Source organism: Vulpes vulpes, chromosome 4 (genome assembly GCF_048418805.1).
Source record: "Vulpes vulpes isolate BD-2025 chromosome 4, VulVul3, whole genome shotgun sequence".
Lineage (NCBI taxonomy): Eukaryota > Metazoa > Chordata > Mammalia > Carnivora > Canidae > Vulpes > Vulpes vulpes.
Genome location: NC_132783.1, coordinates 4,217,998 through 4,236,060, shown reverse-complemented (window position 1 = coordinate 4,236,060; position 18,063 = coordinate 4,217,998). Strand labels below are relative to the sequence as shown.

General features: G+C 41.8%; 1 long non-coding RNA gene across 4 annotated transcripts in view; it reads right to left on the bottom strand.

Annotated features, from left to right (window-relative positions):
- Positions 1-14,397: 14,397 nt before the first annotated feature.
- Positions 14,398-18,063, bottom strand: part of LOC140598496 (uncharacterized) — a 64,130-nt gene continuing 60,464 nt past the window's right edge. For all 4 annotated transcript variants that reach the window (XR_012000922.1, XR_012000920.1, XR_012000921.1 and 1 more), the window contains 2 exons: positions 15,493-15,667; positions 14,398-14,676 (listed from right to left, as the gene is read on the bottom strand). This is a non-coding gene — a long non-coding RNA (uncharacterized lncRNA). The remainder of the gene's footprint in view (positions 14,677-15,492; positions 15,668-18,063) is intronic.

Sequence of the window (18,063 nt, the reverse complement as noted above, 5' to 3'; positions counted from 1 at the left end):
GCCCCTGGTTCATTAGCTATTGTTGGACATGTCTACACCACGCATGTACAAACCGGTATTCCAGCCACGGGCATACCAATATCACTTACTGAGTGACCCTGGATGCAGAGAAATTGTGCAGCGTGGATTCCTGGGATGAAGATCGAATCTGCACTGCGTATTTATTCCCCTAAACAATATTCCCACGTAAATCAAGCTCTAGCATTTTGTAGAAATGCTTTCAGCTACAAAACCCCTCACTGTTACATTCTTCACCCACAAACTGTGTATTTTCTTAAATACAGAGACAAAATGGGGATCCCTGGGTGGCTCAGCGGTTAAGCGCCTGCCTCCGGCCCAGGGCGTTGATCCTGGAGACCCGGGATCGAGTCCCACGTCAGGCTCCCTGCATGGAGCCTGCTTCTCCCTCTGCCTCTCTCTATCTCTCATGAATAAATAAATAAAATCTTTAAAAAAAAATACAGAGACAAAGACAGCACAACATTCAACTAAACAGGGGAATGTTCTTAATGCAACAAGTATTTTCTTATGCTACCAAACTCCAATGAAGTCGGGGAGGAAATATGCTTCCTTTGCCCTCAATGGAAAGAATGAGCATGAGTTTGAGAAAAACTGAGGGACCCACTTATACCCTCTCTCACAATAGCAATCGAATAAGCTACGGACTCTGTAAAGAATGACTACCAATAAATCTCTTCCCACCGAAGTGAGTAATATTGTTATTTTAATATTTATATGTAGGCCCAAAGCAGACACAGCCTTATACAATAAATAAGATTGTGCCGAACCAACAGTAAGGCCCCTGCCCTAAGGATCTTTACAATCAAACGGATAAATAAAGCAAGAAGGAAAGCTGCAGAAGCTGGAAGTGGGAATGGAAGGTGGAATGCTTCAGTCAGTTTGTGAGCTGCCTCTGGTTTCGAGAATGTTATAGAAAGAAGAACAAGTAAAAAAAAAAAAAGAGAGAAAAGTGACAGTGAACAGTTGGAAAGTGAAGCGCTGTCTCTCTCCCCCTGGGCTCCATCCCTTGGGCTGTTGTCCGACAGAAACTCCTCGTTGAGGAGACCCAGAGCAAAGAGACTGGAGCAAAGGAGGTGTGCCTCAGGTGGGGGTTGAGGGCATGGTCTCAGAGATAAGACTGGGTGGCAATCCTGGCTCTCAAAGGGGGTGCAATTTGGATCAAGGTCCTTAATCACCTCCATAAGCCTCGGTTTCCTTATCTGTTCAATAGGGTAGCAGTAGTATAGTTTAGTGCTTGGATTCGTAGGGGTTCAGGAAGATTAAGTGAAATAATAAAGTGCAGTACCCAACATACAAAAAAAGCTCTAACTAAATTTTATCTATGTGATTTTTTTTTTTACATAAATCCATTTGTCTTCATCTTGAAGGAAAAAGGATGTGGTTGAATGGTGTGGTAACGGGAGCACCGGCTGGCATCTCAAAGGCCTCGGTTTGGGTGTCAGGACTAGGCAAGTCATCTACCCAACCTAGAGCCAATTTCCTGTAGAAGACTAAAATGTTGGACTAAACTATCCTAAAGCTCCCTCATAGCCCTAAAATAATTCCGTAACTCTGAGATTAAAACCAGTTAAGTTCCTATATCACATTTCTTGCCAAAATGCCAAGCACCATATGGGCTCTCTTGCTCTCTCTAATCTGGATGCAGTGTTGCCGCAAATTAGATCATGTCTCCTAAGACATAACCGATGAATTTAGACTAGAGTGTGGGTGTTTGTCCTGTTTCTCTGACAAGAACTACAGGGGGTCAACCCCTTTCTTCTTATGCTTCAACATCAGTCACAGGAAGACCAGGCTCTCTTTGTTCTGAAAGCCAACTCACTTTGGTGCTGCTCCAGGGAAGAGGTGGCAACCATTACCTTCCTCCTCTGGGGGGAAAAAAAAAAATACCCCAGGGCCCGGATTTATGAAAATACATCCAGTTTACTTTGTGCCACTTTCCCAAATTTGATACCCCTGACATACAAAACACAATGCTTACTCTGAACACCAAAATGAGGTTGGAACTGCATGAGTAATTACAGTAAAAGGAATCACGGAAACGTATCTTTTCCAGGAAAATATCTAACGACAGGTGCTTTCTGAAGCTGGGGGTCGTGCTTCTGAGTGGCATACATGCAATTTCAGGATATCTCTTCACTCGTATTTCTCATAACCATCAACGCAATACTCTGGCTCTTTTTGATAAGAGTTAGATATCGTTTCATTTCCTTACTGTTTCACAAGCATTTCGAAATCCCGTAACACAAGGTGATATGAAACGGATGTGTGAGATTTATCTAAAATCCAGTTGTGTTTAGCAATAATGCTGGTTATAGAAATCCCCCTTGTATAAGATCCTATGTGATATATTTATACAGCAATATACAGTTGCCCCAATCCATGATGTGAGTGATTACCTAAGCTGGGGGCATTAATGTTGCCCTCCTCTCCCTTTCCTCTGGCTACTCGAGTCCCTTTTGAACAAGGCTCATTTCTATGTAATTCACATCCCTTTGTTGAATGTGCTGCTTCTCCCACATATAAATTAAATTAAATTCCCTAACAGCTAAAGACAGTACACAAACCGAGAGAAAACCAGCTCCGCGTGTCTCCACTGCGCTTGTAATAATAAATGTTGATTTTTGTTCAGTTTCAGTTACTGAAGAGCAGTTCCAATTTTTGAGAAAATAAAAAAATAGTCCTATTGTACCGTATTGGCTCAGAGCGACAAGCTAATCGGACAGGAGGATTTTAGGTAAAATAAAACGGGTGTAAGTCAGAAGATCTGGGTTTTCATCCCAGCCCCACCACCTATTGTGTGTGTCGGAGGCCCCGTTGGCTCATCGGTAAAATGAGAGATGGGATGCTCCCCTCATAGGACCATTATGAGGATTAAATAAAGTAATTTAGATCAATGAGAGAACACTATGCAAATATTAGCTGTGATTCTATAATTTAATCAATGCCACCTCAAATCCTTTGTGGATAGAAGTGGAATGATTAAACGGAGATAGATGATAGGTGGAAAGATAGATGGGAAGACAGATAGATAGAGACCAAACTTAATAATAATTCCCAATACATGTATGATATTTTATCACCACAAACTCAACTTTAAAACTCCTGGAGCCTCTGCATACAGCTGTGCAATGTGTGGCCTGTCCCAGGGCACCCTTCCGGCTGAGGGGATCCAGCCCACAGTTGGCTCACAAGGAACGTGTCCTGGCACAGGACTGCATTTCCCTGGAGGTATAGACGCCTTTTTCTAATTTTCACAAAACTCTCCTATGGACCAGCAGTGAACCTGACCAGAATTATTGTATGAAATCCTCAGACAATTCTGAGAGAGGGTATTGCGGCACTCTTACAAATTAGAAAACTGAGACTCAAAGAACTGAAATGAACTGCCCAATGGCCCAAAGGACTGAAGCAAAAATCAAGGTCTTCCCATCCCTTAGCCAGTGCGATGTCTGGCACACAGCGGAAACCTAAGAGCAAAGGCAGGCCGACGTAAGCGAGGAGTGGATGGATGGAAAGCTGGACAGGACATGGCAAAGATTCGGTCGCAGAGGTTAACACTCCCTGCTCATGTCCATCGACAGATCCTTAATCCACAAAAAGAGAGAAATCATGTCAAGAAACCTAACACAACACAACACAAATCTAAAAGAGACAGACAACAACCTCCACCCCGTACAAAACAGTAACACGGTTCTATCCAGCAAAATGCTTGTAATACAATTAGAGGAAAATGTTCATAAGGATCATGATGGAAATACAATATGATGTGTTTCCTAATTTGGGTCTATAAACTGATGGGAGATTGGGACCAACGCTCCCAGGTTGGGGTGGGATGGGGCCTCAGACCTGGTGGGATCAGAGTTTGGGTGGGTGACCTCTAGGTATGTGCTTTAGAACCCTTTGTAGCAAAGCTGTCGGGGGATACTTGCTGATACGGGTCACCAAAGATGGGGCAAGCAGCTACACCTTCCGCATCCCGCAGGCGAAGGAGAGCAGAAAAGACCCAAGGGATGCACAGAGCAGATAAAAGTTGCACAGAACAAATCAAAGCCTGTAAACTGGAGAAGAGGATATCAAGGAGACCTGGATGGTGGCAAGTGATCAAGGATCCAGGAGGGATGAGAACAAGGAATGGCATGGGAGGAAGAGGGAAGTCTGAACAAGCGACAAAAAAAAAAAAAAAAAAAGTGAGCCCCACAGAGGGCTCATTCTTACTGTGGATGAACTAGCTTCGTTTCAATGACCTAAGTCAGAAGGGACAAAGGACCTAAGCCCTGGAGCCCTGGAAAGCCAAAGAGTGAATAAATAAAATATTGATACGGCTCAATCAATGATGATGCCAATGAAAGAGTCCAACCGTCTTGGGGGGATGGGGTCTCCCAAAGCTAAGGTGAATGGACTTGGGAAGTAGAAAAGTTACCGGAACATAATAAATACAAAGGAAAATCTAGCACACAGCAGAGCAGCATTCGTTCACTCATCTACTCATTCAACAAAGTTCACCGAGTGCCCGTTAGTGACACGCAGTAGTGAGAGTAGTAAGAGCAGCAGCTACCACATAGCACTTCTCCCGGGCCGCACGTTGTTCCAGGGACTTTTAAATATGTGCCCCTTGCTCCTCGATGAGGATTATCTGATTATCTGATTATCTGATTATCATACTCTGATTATCATAAAGAAGGAGACTGAGGCACAGAAGGGCTCAACAGTCTGCCTGAGGTCCCTTGGCTAGTGAGTGGTGTGAGCAGGATTGAAAGCCGGGCTCTCTGGACGCGGAGCTCACGCCTGCATCCGTAGCCAGATAACCTCGATGTCCTGGGGTGCCGCCTGCTTTCCCAGCTGAAGCAAGACCTGCCTCCTGCCATTAAAGGAATGGACGATCCAGCGGAAGTTCCAAAAGAGCAGTGAACAGGAACATGGAGGAGAAGGTCCTCTGTGAGGCTTCAGTCAATCACAGTTTTCCCCGGGTAGGCCCAGATGGTCTTGCCCTCAACGGGGTCACCAACTGGAGAGCTGGCCGAGGGCGGGAGCCCAACAGCAGCATCCAGCAGAGGGAGGAGGGAAAGTCAGACCTCCCACACGCTCCCCTGCCCTCCTCACAACAGATTGGAATTAGGCACATGTCGCTGGAGCACTTAGCAGGTATCTGGAACTTATCTCTGGTTTCCCTGAAATCCTTTATCGAAAACGAAGTCTAGGACATCCTATGGGTTGCCACTACTGGACTCTAAGGCCCTGCCAGGACACTGTTGACGTTTCATTTAAGATGATCTCTGCGAAAGTTAAATGGCCTTTGGGAAGCAACTCTGCATTAGTGTCCAGGTTAAAGAGTGCTTATGAGCTGAACACACTGTAGAAGAGGGACACGTGTTCCCAAAAATGTGCAGGAAACGCAGATGCACCCGAGCTTCCTTGCTTCAGAACCCGCATGACTGTCACTGCCAGGCTCTGTGCCCTCTGGCTTCGGCTCCTTCAGAGGACCCGAGAAGAAGTAGCCCTTCACCCTGCATGTGTGTGTGCACGTGCGCGTGAGGCCCACCAACGTCATCAAGGACTGTTCCCTGCAGTTCTTAAGTTCTCTTTAAATAAATGAACTATTGGGGCACCCAGGTGGCTCAGTGGTTGAGGGTCTGCCTTCCGCCCAGGGCGTGACCCCGGGGTCCTGGGATCGAGTCCCACATTGGGCTCCCTGCATGAGCCTGCTTCTCCCTCTGCCTGTGTCTTTCATGAATAAATAAATAAAAATTTTAAAAAATATAAATAAATAAATAAATAAATAAATAAATAAATAAATAAATAAACTATTCCAGTTATTTACTGCTCCCTAATAAAGCACCCTAAAGGGATGCCTGGGTGGCTCAGCGGTTGAGCGTCTGCCTTTGGCCCAGGGCATAATCCTGAAGTCCTGGGATCGAGTTCCGCATCGGGCTCCCTGTGTGGAGCCTGCTTCTCCCTCTGCCTCTGTCTCTGCCTCTCTCTCTTTCTGTGTTTCTCATGAATAAATAAATAAAATCTTTAAAAAAATAAAAAAAAGCACCCTACAACGCAGAGGTGTAAAGCAACAAAACAAACCCTCCTTTTGCCCCTAAGTCTACAACTGGGGCAGAGCTCAGCAAGGGACCCTAACTGGGTTCTTTACTCCACCCGTGGGCTCTCCAGAGGGACACCTTAAGGTGGCCAGACATTCTCCGGGTCAGCTCAAGGCTGCCAAGGCCTGTGTCCCAAGAAAGGGAGCCAGGAAAAAAAGGCTTTATTGTCTTTCATGGCCTCACCCCAGAAGTCGTGCAGCCTTACGTCTACTATATCCTGTTTTGGGTTTCTTGGTTTTTTGTTTTTTGTTTTTTTTCCAAAAGAGTTTCTTCTTTTTTAAAAGAATTTTTATTTAAATTCAATTTGCTAACATATAGTGTGACACCCAGTGCTCATCCCATCAAGTGCCCTCCTAGTGCCTGTCGCCCGGTCACCCCATTGCCCCGTAATCCTCCCTTCTGCAACCCTTCGCCTGCCATATCCTGTTGATCAAGGTGGGGGCGGGGGGGAGGATGGGGACAGACTCCGCCTCTTGTAGGGAAAGTAATGGAAAAGATGGTACCTGTGATTTTTTGCTGCAGTCTACCGTCCGAACCCACAGGAAGAATTTGTTTCAGATCCTATACCAGGGATTAATGTGATGCTACCCAAGAAAATGTTGGCTGAGCTTATGAAGCTATGGATCTTGTTTCTCTTTTATCCATTGGCTTCCAGAAAACTCAGAGACAAATATGTTGCCTTCCTGTAGCCAGGCCCCTTGGCAAACTTCATACATAATAACTTCCCTTGTCTTCATTTTTACTTTCCTACCATTATTTTCCTTTGGCTCCAATTTTCCTCACTTTAAAAGCACCCTGTTGTCGTGTGCGTATTTTGTTAGGCTGCCTTAAACAGAGTGAGATATGAATTTTAAAATATTCTAAGAAACCAGAGAATCTATGCAATAGGAAATAAATCTAGTAAAAAAAAAAAAAAAGATACCAAAAGAGTATAAACCTCACTAGTAAACAGAGAAGTGCACATTAAAACAAGGCACTTAAAATTGAGTGTGGACCTGAGGCTCAGTGCACAGTCCCTCACTAATGTTATGAATTATTAAATTGATTTTCTTTCCTGTAGTTAGGGGTCAGGGTATCAATAGTGCTATCTGGACCTGGGAGAAATGTGAGCTGGGACAACTGTTTTCACAAAATAATTTGGTGATATTTAGTAAATGCTGTAAACATTGAAAAAGAGCTTTTCTATAAGAATAAAGAAATAATCCAAGTTCTGGGAAATGTGTGTTACGCAAAAGGACAAATGCATTTCCTGTGTGCATTAAGGCATCATCTCGGCTTTCTTTTTCTTTTTCTTTTTCTTTTTCTTTTCTTTTCTTTTCTTTTCTTTTCTTTTTTTTTTTTTTTTTTTTTTTTTTTTACTGTGGTAAAGTACACACACACAAGACTCACCATTTTAGCCATTTGTAAGTGTACACATCAGTAGCATCGAGTACATTCACATCGTTAGGCAATCACTCCATCGCCAAGACTTTTTCATCATTCTCAACATTAACTCTGTACCCATTAAACAGTGACTCCCCACTATCTCCTCCCCCCAGCCCCCGGTAACAACCACTCTACCTTCCGTCTCTATAAATTCAGCTATTCTAGGTACTTCATGTAAGTGGAATTGCACAATGTGTGTCCTTTTGTGTCTGGTTTGCTGCACTTAGCACAATGTTTCAAGGTTCATCCGCATGGGAGCATGCATCAGAGCTTCATTCCCTTTTAATGCTGAGTAATATTCCATGATATGTAGAGACCACATTTCATTCACCCATTTGTTCATTGACGGGAATGTTGGTTATTTCCACCCTTTATCGTGACTAATACTACTCTTGTTAGAGATGGAATTGGCTTTGACTTATTTTATATCAATGAAAAATTAGAAGTAATCATCATGTACAACAAATAAGGGAATTGCTAACTAAATCATGGTACATATTCTTGATATCCATCTCCTTTTAAAATGAGAACTCTGGAGACCTCGCAGGCTGCTTCCGGCCTGCCCTCCTGGGCCCCTGGTTCTCCACACCCCATTCCTGCCTCCATCACAGAACCTGTCCTGCCATGTAATAGCTCCGTTGAGCGTTTCCCCTACTAGGTCCCTGTCAGGACAGAGATTTTCTCTTCCATCTCTGGTCTCGGTTCCTCAATAGCTGGCACAAAATACAAGCTTGAGTAGTGTTGATTAGACAAAAGATAAATTAGCTAGAAATGGGAGGTCAGAAATCACCTCATAGTAAATATGATTCAGATGCCTACCAGCTGATTGTGAAAGCCTTCCCAAGGACATGAACCTAGACCCTAATTTGGGGAATACAAAATGAAAATCTTAGAAATGATGGGAAAATCTTAGGCGTGTGAATATACCTAACATTTGAAGGCACTGAGGTGGATTGTTTAGTTTTAGGATTTAATATACAGAGAAAGAGTGAGATTCTTGAAAGACCCGAGTCTTTTAGGAGAGCCAGGCGACTCTTTCCCACACAGAAGCATTCACATCTACACATTACCCTTTCCTGTCTATTCCAGTGAATGTGCACACAAATATACACACCTATATTCTAAGATAATAAATGTGTCCAATATTCTATAATGCCAGAGCTAGTAGAGATTTAATAGCCATAACATATCTAACCCACTCTTAAGTCTTAAGGAAACAAATTCACTTTTAGTAGCATATATCAGTAAATCCCAAGTCTTATTCAATCCAGATCTTCCATTTTTTTCATTTAATAGCGCATCCTCTTGAAAATTGAGTCAGACCTTTATTTAATGTCACTTCCTCCAAGAAGACTTCCCTGATCCACCCCTCCCTCGAGCACACCCATCATTGTCCTTCCATGGAGACTCTTCCTGTCATTGATTATCACTTGACTTGCCATGTGTTTAATCTTTCTTTTGTTTATGTCTTCCCCTCATTTTAAAAGGTATACAGCAAAAGTTTTTATTTATTTTTTATTTTTTATTATTTTATTATAAGGTGCTTAGGGCTTCACCTAGAATACAATAGCAACTCAATAAAAATTTGTTAAATGACTATATATAAAGTTAAACTTAAAAATCAGGAATTAAATTATATACACAACATACACACTCCACACCCACACACAATTATGTGTAAATACACCAATAGTTAACCATAACATCACAATTGTAACATGGGTGGGATGCAACTGGTCTCTTCTGTATTCTAATGCTCTAGTGTAGTTACATTACTTTTATTGGTGGGCTATGTACCTGGGTGGATATTGCCAGAGTGGGCAGTTTGCTACCAAGAATTCTCATGTTAGGGCTTCAGTAAATGCACAGTGCTCTAGCATCTTCTTTTTCAACTTGGTAAGCTCAAATAGTTGATCTTTTTTCTCAACCTGAGATATCATTCCTCTATGGAACTCACACTAACGTTGCCTACAAAAGACTAACATATAAACCCAAAAATGCGAATTATGTCTTTAAGAAATTTCCTGCTAGGGGCACCTTATTGTATCCCATCGATTTAGTGATTATAGAATCAGATCAATAGTATTTGCTTTTAAGATTCTGATGTTTAATATGATAGATAATTCTTTATGGGGTCAGGCTGTTCCTGTCCACAGGCAGAGGAAGCCTGGTGGCCAAGTGATCCCCTCCTAGGAAGAACTGGGATGTATGGCAAATGTGGCTCTGTGACTTTACAAACTTCTATTACTGACCATCTGCTTCCTTTTCTGATTGACATGTTTTTTTCTTATGACATATTAATACAACAGAACCCATAATAGTTTTTTGACATGCTAATATAGCTGGTTTTATTGTACTTTCTGCTTCTGGATCTGAGCAATATTTATATTTAAGTCATGTTTTACATATATCTAATGTCATTATTATGGGCATAGGATCAGTAGGTTGAGTGGTTGCCTTCAGCTCAGGTCATGATCCCAGGGTCCTAGAACCGGCCGCTGCATCCCCTGCAGCGGGCTCCCTTCTCAGCAAGGAACCCGCTTCTCCCTCTCCCTCTGCCACTCCCCCTGCTTGTGCTCTCTCTCTCTGCTAAATAAACAAATAAAATCCTTTTTTTAATGTCATTATTATGCTTTGATTTGATTTTAATAATTCCCAGAGACTGAGGAGCACCTTCTTTTCACTGTTGCCTACATTAGATTCATTAAAAAACCATTTCTTAAGTGAGAAAGATAAATAATCCACATTATGAGAAGTTCCTTTTTATATCATTTTTTAAAATCTAAATGCTTCACAGACCAGGTGTCCATCAAATGATGAATAAAGAGGTGTTATATATATACACACACACACGTATATACATATATACGTATATACAATAGAATATTACTCAGCCACAAAAAAAGAATGAAATCTTGTTATTTGCAACAATGTGGATGGAACTGGAGAATATTATGCTAAGCAAAATCAGTTAGTCAAAGGAAGACAAATACCATATGATTTCACTCGTATGTGGATTTTAAGAAACAAAACAAATCAGCAAAGGGGAAAAAAGAGAGAAGAGAGAAAGCAAGAAATCAAGAAACACTCCTAACTACAGAGAACTGATGGTTACTGGGGGGGAAATAGGTGATGGGAATTAAGGAGTGCATTTGTGATGAGCATCGGGTGGTATGGAAGTGCTGAATCACTGTATTGTACACCTGAAGCTAATATTACACTGTATGTTGACTACTTGGAATTAAAATAAAAACTTTTAAAAATACGTATCAATGCTTCAGAATTTATAGCAGAGTTGAATCCGAGTGTGTCCTCCCGGATTCAGTACAAATGGGCATTGCAAAAAGACTGGTGGAACAGGCTTACCAGGGATCTAGTTTAGTGATGATCCATGCCCTTCCCAGGGAAGAACTCATCCTAAGGATACAGGCAACAGTCTTGGCTTGGAAGGGAGGCGTGAACGGGAGCATAGCACGTGACTGTCACTCAGACTTTCCTCCAGCCCACACTCATGGCAGGTTGCACCCATAGGAACCAAAATACTTCTTTCTCTGAAGCTTCCGTGTGGCCTTCAGACTGTGAAATATCAGCAACATTGGTGCTAACGGTGGCCAGGTGGTGACAGCAGCAGCTTCGCGCACGTTGTCACCACAGATGGTGACAGCTTCGAAGCCCTACACGTCAAGGGCATAGAGGTCAGTGCCCTCCCTGCCAGGCACTGAGTCATGGTAACGTTGGCAGCTGTGGGGTTTGAGGTGGGCACTGGGGACATAGCTGAGTGTGGCATCTGCAGTAACTGGATTCGTCATTACAGCAAGCCAGGAGAGGAGATGTTTTTGAAGTTTACACGACAGACATTTCTTAGAGACCTTTAGATTAGTTCACCAAATGTGAGAGAGCTGAACTTTCTGCAGACCAAGTGAGAACAGATAGGCAGAAATATTGCCTTGTGACTGTCTTGGAGCCTCCTTCCCAAGGTAGATGTAGCCTGGGAAATTCGGATAACACACCTAAAAGTTCCATCTCAGCTGCATAGAATCATTTCATTTACAGAAAATGACTCAATCTCAGATGACAGGAGACCAAGTAATCACTGTTATTCTTCTTAAAATCAAGTTACATCTTCCTTTTAAAATGTTTGTTTTGAAATTTGGGGAAAAATATTTTTAAAATGCAGAGTACAAATGACATAAACACCCTCCCTGCCACTCAAAATGAACATAAATATATTTTTAAGATTTTACTTATTTATTCACGAGAGACGCAGAGAGAGAGGCAGAGACACAGGCAGAGGGAGAAGCAGGCTCCATGCAGGGAGCCTGATGTGGGACTCGATCCCAAGACCCAGGATCACAACCCGAGCCGAAGGCAGTTGTTCAACCCCTGAACCATCCAGGTGTCCCTCAAAATGAACGTTAATATTTTGTCATGAGTGCTCTCAAATTCTATCTTTTAAGAAAAAGCATCACCATCAAGGATATTGTCCCCTACATTCTTGTCCCCTGACATTCCCATCCTTCACTCTCCATCCCAATAGGAAGTAATGGATGCAATTCTTAAACAACACATGATTTATGGATACATAAATACAGAGCAAAAGTCTTAAGACAATGAACAGATACATACCAAGGTAAAATTTTAAAATAAGGGGTGGGAACAGAACGCTTTACTCTTCCTATAAATACTATCAAGAACCTGATTCTTTTTTAATTCAAGGAAAGTCGAAGGCTTTATAGAAAAGTATTGCACAGCCATAATCTCACTCCTCCTTTTCAATTGAGTGTGAGAACATGATAGAAGGAAGTTGGGAGCTGGGAACCAGAGATAAAATAGTTTCTTCCTTCGGCAATTCTTCCTTTTCAGAACCTGAAAGAGGAGGAGACTAGGAGAAACCTGCAGTTGATCTCGGAGCAGTGAATAGCTGGAGGCACCATGACACCAGCCAAGCCTAAAGGATAAAGCAAATCCCTGGGCATGGCTTTTGATTCCAAGCCAAGCGATTCAAAGTAAGCTACAAAAAGCATTCTAATCAAGGCCGACATATGTTTGATTACCATAAACAGGTATATCAGTAAAGTTAGTTAAAAAGCTACCCAGTTTCTCCATAATCTTTCCACAGTCTTTATTCGCTTTAAGAGTATAAAGCTTCAGTTAAGCACAATAGTCATTAAAAGTATTTAATAAGGTTTTCAACTGAAGAGCAAAAATAATGTACAAATTGCGGATTATATATCAGGGGTCAGATTTCTAATTAAACAAGAGATTAAACCTTTTATCTCTGCTCCTTCCTAAAACCCAACCAATATTAATACTAAAGGAATAAAAATCTATTAACTCTCACGTTTCCAGTGCATAGGTAATGGTTTGGCAACTGACCCTAGATTGGGGAGAGACAGTGCAAATCTCCCAGAGAGCAAACCACAGAAAACAAGAGGGCAGACAAGAGCAGGAGAGAAGTAGCAACAAGGCTCTGGGAGCTAGAAATGAGGTGGTCTTGTGGTAATTGAGTTAGTCTAAGAGGGAGGGCTAGAAAGTACTGTAGAAAGTGGAGAATATGGGAAGAAGACAAGAAGTAAAATATCAGAAAGCGCGACAGAACAAGGAAGACTCCTAACTCTGGGAAACGAGCTAGGGGTGGTGGAAGGGGAGGTGGGCGGGGGTGGGGGTGACTGGGTGGCGGGCACTGAGGGGGGCACTTGACGGGGTGAGCTCTGGGTGTTATTCTGTACGTTGGCAAATTGAACACCAATAAATAATAAATTTATTATTTAAAAAAAAAAAGAAGACAAGAAGGATTCCAGAAAGACTCAAGGTCTGGAAGTGCTGGGAGACAAGGCTGACTGATAAATCACACCCCCAATTTTTCTCAATTGAGTAGAAAATCAGTTAAAACCTAAATGCAGGGTGCCTGGGGGGCTCAGCGGTTGAGCATCTGCCTTCGGGGTCCTGGGATCGAGTCCCACATCGGGCTCCCTGCAGGGAGCCTGCTTCTCCCTCTACCTGTGTCTCTGCCTCTCTCCCTCTGTCTCTCTTAAATAAATAAATAAAATCTTTAAAAAAAAAAAAAAAACTAGATGCAGAAGCCAGACAATAGAAAACCAAAATATCACCTTTAAAGGGAAATCCTGGATTAGATCCTGGACCAGAAAGATCTGTGGAAAAGCTGATGAAATTCAAATAAGAACTGTGGATTGGTTTATTGTACCGTGTTGTGAATCTCCTGCTCTCTGTCTTTGTACTGTGGTTAGCAGGCCAGTAATAGCATCAGGGGAAGCTGGACAAAGGGTATATGGGAACTCTCTACTATTTTGGCAACCTGCCCGTAAGTCGAAAGTCATTTCAAAATTTAAATGTTTTTAAAATGTCTCCTTTATTACTAATAAAGCTCTTATTAGAACATAACAGGTTATTCTGCCTAAATTAGATGAATGTGCCAAATCCATTCCTGAATCAGATCTGCCCAATCACAATCACAGGCAAAGATGGGCCAACTCCACAGAATCAACCAGTAGGCCCTACGCTAACCTGCGGCTGAAAGCTGACAAGGAAGCACACTCTCTATTGACAACCAAACCTTAAACTTAAGATTTTAGGATTCCCCCAAAAGAAAGGAGAGAAGAAAAGACTTAGCCGTGTTTGCCTGCCTCTCCCATGCTCCACAGGTAAGTCACCCTTGCTGCCTGGGGAGAGGCAAAGGAGGAAGAAAAAAGAACCCAGGAGGATTATTCTAAGGCACGATCCCAGACTTTGGGGTCTCCAGACCCCTTCACACTATTAAAAACTATCAACGACCTAGAAGAACTTTTGTTCATGTTGGTTTTACATGTATAGATATAGATACAGAGATATTTACCAGAGGGTACTTTTTAGTGTTTAGTTATTAATTTATTTAAATAATATTAGTCAATCTGGCACATATTAACACATATAACATATTTTATGAAGGATGATTATATATCCCAAAAAAAAAAAAAAAGGACAGTGAGAAGAGTGGCTTTCTTGCACATTTTTACAAATCTCTGTGATGTCTGGGCTTAACAGAAGATAGCTAGATTCTCTTATCTGCTGCTGTATTCAATCTGTTGTGATATCACACATCATGTTGCCTCTGGAAAATTTTTCTGTATGCTCATAGAAGAATCTGAAAGAAAAGAGCAAAAGATATCTTAGTATTATTATAAAAATTCTTTTGACCTTTCAGACCCCTAGACCATACTCTGAGAACCACCATTTTAATAAATGCCCCTCTACATGCAATAATGGCAAAGGAAAAGTTCCCCCAAAGGAGAGAGTGAAGACCTGTGAAGGCTGGAGGAAGGGGGAGTCTGAACCAGAGCAGCATTGGTTGAAAGTCTGCCTATGAAGCAGTTGAGTCCTTACTCCTAGGTGCCCTCGCTTAGCCGGCAAAATCAGGTGACTCTTTTATGCTGGCAATTTACTGAGAGGCAAAGCCCAGACAAGCCACAGACTCAGGGTGCCAGCCAGAGCTGAGAAACACCCTACAAAACCAAGAAAACTGGGTGAAGTCATGCATGAGGTGCGCTGAGATCCCAATTGCCTTGGACCCATTTGGCTTTTAAAATCCTGGCAGCGTAGTTTGTTATCCATCCCCCAACACACACATCCAAAGCAGGAGATTGGGTAATTTTTCTCTGAGGAAATCGAACAACCCAAAAAAAAAAAAAAAGACCTATAAATACTGATAGTTGGGATATCCATCAATGAAACAACACCAACCAATTACCCTAAATTAAAGCCCACGTTTTGACAAGGCCTGCCTCTGCACACTGTTCCAATCAGCTTTTGATGCATCACTCTTTAGTGGTAATAGACAGTCCAGGACTACTAAGCCAAACATTTTCAGAAAGCATCCAATGGGAAATAAAAAAATACACCAAATGATAAAAGTAGAATTAAAGTGCAAAAAATTTTCAGAAAAAGAAAGAAAGAAAGAAACCTTCATCAGGGACGCCTGGGTGGCTCAGCGGTTGAGCTTCTGGCTTTGGCCCAGGGTGTGATCCTGGAGACCCGGGATCGAGTCCCACGTCGGGCTCCCTGCATGGAGCCTGCTTCTCCCTCTACCTGTGTCTCTGCCTCTTTCTCTGTGTCTCTCATGAATGGATGAATAAAATCTTTAAAAAAAGAAAACAAAAAGAAACCTTAATCAAATAACAAAGTACTTCTCGAAAATTAAAAATATCAAAGCAGAAGTTTAAATATCAATAAATTTCAATAAATTTATTTCAATAAATCAACTGGAAGATCCAGTTGCAGAAATCCTTCAAAAAGTAGATCAAAGAAAAATTGATAGAAAATAGAAAAATAATACTAAGAAAACCAGAGAATCAATATGAGTTAAACACATCACAAATTTGACCCCCAAAAAAGTTAACTGAGAAAATCATCAAATAAATAAAAATAAAAACTTCACCGAATTAAAGAGCTTGAGTTCCTAAAAGGAAAGAGCTGGTCATATATTCAGGAAAAAGTCGGCCTCTGAAGCAGTTAAATCCGTATTCCTCAGTCCCCTCTGTTAGCTGGTACAATCAGGTGACTGCCTCTTTCTATGCTGGCAATTTACTGAGAACAGAAGCCCAGACAAGCTCCAGAATGAAGCTTGGAATATGAAGAAGAAAAACACGCACACACCGAGATATGAAGCTCCAGAATGCAAAGAATAAGGAGAAAAGTCTAAAGCCGTACAAACACAAGAACAAGGAACAAGGACCATGGAGATTCAGAATGGTTTTGGCTGAAAATAATAACTCGGAAAACTGCATGATAATGATCATGGGGCAACCCCTTCAAAATTCTGAAAAATAATATCAACCTAGAATTCTAAACCTTCATTCAGGGATGAGGATAGATTAAAGACATGTTCACAAATGCAAAGGCCGAAAAAGATAACTTCCCAGCCAACCTTTTTCAAGATGCTACTAGAGAATGCAATGTAGGGCACCCAGGTGGCTCAATTGGTTAAGTGTCTGCCTTTGGCTCAGGTCGAGATCTCGGGGTCCTGGGATCCAGCCCCACGTCAGGCTCCCTGCTCAGCAAGGAGTCTGCTTCTTCCTCTTCTTCTTCCCCTCTCCTCCCCCTGCTTGATCTCTCTCTTTCTCTCTCTAATATATAAATAAAATCTTGTTTAAAAAAAGAAAGGAAGGAAGGAAAGAAAAGAAAATGTAATCCACCAGAAGGAATTAGTCAACCAATGAGAAAAAAACATGGAACCCAGGATAAAAGATGTGGTAGCCAGTCTTCAAAGTGGACCCAAATGAGCCCGTCGTCCTGGGATTCACACTCTTGTACAGTTCCCTCCCATGTTGGACAAGGATTGGTCTGTGTGACCCACAGAAAATGGCAGAAGGAACAATCTGTCACGTCTGAGATTAGGTTATAAGGGACAGTGAGGTTTCCATCTTGGTTGCTCCCTTGCACTCTTTGTCGAGTCACTCACTTTAGGGGAAGCCAACTGCCATGAGATGAGCAGCCCATAAAGAGGTCCATTTGGTGAGCAATTGGATCTTCCTGCCAACAGCCACAAGACTATATTTAGAAGCAGATTATCCCACCCCAGTCAAGCTTCAGGTCATTGCAGACTCTTGAGAAACCCTGAACCACAGCCATCTAGCTAAGTTGTTCCTGGATTCTTGACCCACAGAAACTGTGAGAGAATAAATGCTGCTTGTTTGAAGCTGCTAAATTTGGGGGTGATTTGTTACACAGCAATAAACAACTAATATATGGGAATCCAACCCAGAGGAGAAGTGAAAGAAATTCCCAAGATAAGAAAGCCCCAGGGCAACAGCCCTGAAGCAATCTTAGTATCCAGTTCACATTCAAGCAGGAAGCCAGAGGGCTCTAAAGAAGGATGTCTCCCCTCTAAAATAAAAAAATAAATAAATAAATCAGAACTGATGAAATTGTCTTATGTAGCTTTTTTGATAGAGAGACGTGTATTGATTTGCTTCAGTGTGAATATACATTTATTTACACTCACACTTTAGTTTTCAGACTGGAAGTGTTAACAGGTACAAAAAAAACTGAGCAGAAGAAAAATTGGAATAATTATTAACTCTAGGGGGAAAAAAAGATTGATAAAGAAAGGAAATGTAACTAAAGTACCTATGGATCCCAGATGTGAACAATATTTATAAAGTCATAGTAATGTAGACACTCAACACTGATTTATACCAAAATTATAATAATCCCACGGAGGGTACAAAGAAACGAAAGTGTGCGTAGCGTGGAGTGGGTGGTGGCAGGGTGTGCCATTTAAGAAAGCTGAAACTTAGCTTCTATAGGAGGAAGTCAATAGATAATACATAAAAGTTTAGAGATAAAAAAATTGCAATGTAAGTATGTTATGGAGAAATTCAAAGGTTAATAGAATACCAAGATAAGAATACCAAGGTAAGAGCTAAAAGAATTAGAAGCAGTTGACTCTGGGAAGCAGAAATTAAGGTTGAGGGGAATGGGGCCACAGAGCACTCTGACACTCTGAGCCTTATCATTCTTTGTCTTAAATATA